General features: G+C 44.2%; 1 pseudogene; it reads right to left on the reverse strand.

Moving 5' to 3' along the window:
- Window positions 1-2,599: 2,599 nt before the first annotated feature.
- Window positions 2,600-2,829, reverse strand: LOC118902696 (annotated as a pseudogene).
- Window positions 2,830-3,872: the final 1,043 nt, after the last annotated feature.

Here is a 3,872-nt window from a genome sequence, read left to right on the forward strand (position 1 = left end):
GCGGCGGCAGAGGCTGGCGTGACGTTGCAACAGCCTGAGGCGTGCCGTGCATTCTCCCGGGGAAGTTGTCCCTGGATCACGGGACCCTGGCAGTGGTGGGCTGCACAGGCTCCCGGGAGGGGCGGTGTGGATAGTGACCTGTGCTCGCACACAGGCTTCTTGGTGGCGGCAGTAGCAGCCTTAGCGTCTCATGCCCGTCTCTGGGGTCCGTGGCTGCGGCTCATGCCTGTCTCTGGAGTTCCTTTAAGTGGCGCTCTTAATCCCCTCTCCTCGCGCACCAGGAAACAAAGAGGAAAGAAAAAGTCTCTGGCCTCTTCGGCAGCTCCAGACATTTTCCCGGACTCCCTCCCGGCTAGCTGTGGCGCACTAGGCCCCTTCAGGCTGTGTTCACGCCGCCAACCCCAGTCCTCTCCCTGCGATCCGACCAAAGCCCGAGCCTCAGCTCCCAGCCCCCGCCCACCCCGGCGGGTGAGCAGACAAGCCTCTCGGGCTGGTGAGTGCTGGTCGGCACCGATCCTCTGTGCGGGAATCTCTCCGCTTTGCCCTCCGCACCCCTGTGGCTGCGCTCTCCTCCGTGGCTCCGAAGCTCCCCCTTCGCCACCCGCAGTCTCTGCCCACGAAGGGGCTTCCTAGTGTGTGGAAACCTTTCTTCCTTCACACCTCCTTCCCACTGGTGCAGTTCCTGTCCCTATTCTTTGTCCGTGTTTGGTCTTTTTTCTTTTGCCCTACCCAGGTACATGGGGAGTTTCTTGCCTTTTGGGAGGTCTGAGGTCTTCTGCCAGCGTTCAGTAGGTGTTCTGTAGGAGTTGTTCCACATGTAGATGTATTTCTGATGTATTTGTGGGGAGGAAGGTGATCTCCACGTCTTACTCTTCTACCATCTTGAAGCTCCCCCCTCACACTGTTTCATTTTGATGCTACAGCTTTTGAGTGTGTTCCTTGTAACCTCAAATGGCTTTAAAATATATTTTTATTATGATAAAAGTAAAATGTTATGGTATGAAACTGTTTCATGACACAACAAAGAGGGAAAGGAAAAAAGAAAGAGGGAAAGAAAAAAGAAAGAAAGAAAGAGGGAGAGGAAGGAAGGAAGGAAGGAAGAAAGAAATAAAGAAAGAAAGAAGAAAGAAAGAAAGAGAGAGGGACTTCCATGGTGGTCCAATGTTTAAGAATCCGTCTTGCAATGCAGGGGACGTCAGTTCAAGCCCTGGTCGGGGAACTAAGATACCACATGCCGTGGGGCAACCAAGCCCGCATGCCACAACTAGAGAGCCCGTATGCCTTAACTACAGAGCCTGCACGCTCTGGAGCCTGTGCGCCACTGCAAGAGAGAAACCCATGCAACACAACGAAGAGCCTGTGTGCCGGAATGAAAGATCCTGCGTGCCACAACTAAGACCTGATGCAGCCAAAAAAAAGAAAAAGTTAAAAAAAAAAAAGGAAAGAAAAAAAAGAGTCGGGTTCCAGTGTAGTCCCCTGATGGTACTAACCCAAAGATCTTGCACTCTATTGTGTTCATTCAGAAACTTTATTTTAAAGAAACCAGAAATTCAGTTTAATTAATATTATTATGTGTCAAGTTTCAGTTGGCGAAAACAACACTCTCTTAATAGAGAAAAAATAGATTGTTGTGCTTCCTAAGGGAATGTGTTAGATTTGGAGTGTAATGACTAAAAGTACATTATGTTGATAAGCTAAATGTAAATTAACTAATAAAAACATATTAGATACACTTCCCTGAAAATACACATGGGATTGAAAAGTCCTCAAAAATGTCTTTGTGGGTTTGGGTATTCAATAATTTAAAAACACAATTGAAACATTTATTTAGCCCTTCTTACAGATAAGCTTATCAACCTTGCATAGAAAGGTTTTCTCCTGTGTCTGGGTCTGAGAAGAGCAAAAGAAAAGATTCAGCTGGGAAGGGATAAATGCAGGCAGGAAAATCAGTGTATCAAGAGAGAATGCAGGACAAAATACTGCTATAATTGCTTTAAATGCAGATCACGGGCTCTTTGCATTTTTGCCAATTCTGCTTAAGCACCAGAATATTAAAACTAGCTTTCAAGGAACTCCCTGTCTCAGCGCACAGGCAGACATGCAAACAAATGATTGGGATAGAATGTAATGGCAGAGCAGTGGAATGAGAGACAAACTATCTGGTAAGTGAGCCATGAAGGCTTCACAGTGTAGGTCTCCAAGGAGGGGGACTAAGACTTTGCTGGATGAAGAGGAAGAGAAAGGCATTGCAGGGAAGAGAAGCTAGAGCCAAGGTGTCAAGATGTGAAAGCATCAGGCATGTTGAGGGAAAGAGTAAATGGCCTGGTGTGGCTCTAGGAACAATATATTTTGGGGAAGGGGTTGCTGGCATGAAGTGATGAGAAAGGTAGTTTGGAACCAAATGATCAAAGACTTTCGATGTCAGGGGATTTTGGATCTGATCTTAGCAAGTTATCAGCATTTTGTGTTTTTAAAAATTTCAGTAAAAAATTTAATATGACAAGTGTGCATCACCTGACTTTTACATCACAATAAAACAAGCCCTTTGGGGATGGGACGTGTGGAAGAAATTGTTTTCTCTGCTGAACACAGCCATCATTTATACTCTTTCTAAGGATTCTAACATGGTGATACTATTTCCTTGTATTATCCCCTTTCCAATATTGTTCTGTTGCCCTGGATATGATCTCCACACATTCATCTATCACAAGATTCATAAAGGAATCAAATTCCTACAATATTCCTTGGATACATCTGTTGCTGTTTAATTTCAGTGATAACTTCTTGTCCTTAAATTTTTTTCAACTTGGGTTGGTGAGCCTTGCTCATGGTGTCTACTCAGTGTGCTTAGAGCTGCCTTGAAATGGTACTCGTGGTCTCCCTCACACTCCTGTGGTATCATCAGAGGTTTTTAAAGAGGAAAAGGACAAGGATGTATTCAACAGTCTTCCTTCTAGGCTAATCTACCTGGAACACCAAGCCCAGGGCCTTGTTAGAGGACACTGCTGCCCTCTGGGTCATTGCCATCTCTCACTCATGCTCTCCAACCTCAGCTCAGCAATGTATCTATCACACACCACTTTTAGCTTCCCTTACCATTCTTCTCAAACTTTCACAGCTTCCTTAAAACCCTACCAAGTGCCAATACCCTCTTCCTTTCTTTTTTCAAGCAGCTGGTGATTGCCTTTGCTTCCCAGACTATATTTGATCTGTGGAACATCTGTGGTTTTTATCTGGTTATCTGTGGTTAACCAGAGTCAGTTAACATTCTTGTCATGGTCATCCATGGCATTGATAGCCCTGGACATATGACGTCTACATCAATTCAGGCAAGACCTGCACCTGCATCATAAAGTAGACTAATCATCTTTTAAATACATAGTTATTGAGTACCTATTATGTGAAGGATATTTTAGGCACTGGAGAGACAGTGAAGACTAAAACAAATGAGACATCTGCTCCCTGGAGTTTCATGGCTTATAACAGGGGTTGGCAAACTACAGCTTGTGGATCAAATCTGGCCCATCATCTTTTTTTAATATAAAGTTTTATTGAAACACAGACATATTCATTGTTTATGTATTGTCTATGGCTGCTTTCATGCTAAAAGGGCAGAGTTATGTGTTGCAACAGAGACTGATTGGCCTGGAAAGCCTACATGTTTATTCTCACTTTTTACAGGAAAAGTTTGCTGATCCCTGGTCCAGAACAGTGCTTCTTGAACTATCTGTAATCAAAAACCAGTTTCATTTTATTTATTTATTTTTTATAAGTTTATTTATTTATTTATTTATTTTTGGCTGTGTTGGGTTTTCATTGTGGTATGCGGGCTTCTCATTGCGGTGGCTTCTCTTGTTGTGGAGCATGGGCTC

This window comes from Balaenoptera musculus, chromosome 10 (assembly GCF_009873245.2).
Source record: "Balaenoptera musculus isolate JJ_BM4_2016_0621 chromosome 10, mBalMus1.pri.v3, whole genome shotgun sequence".
Taxonomy (NCBI): domain Eukaryota; kingdom Metazoa; phylum Chordata; class Mammalia; order Artiodactyla; family Balaenopteridae; genus Balaenoptera; species Balaenoptera musculus.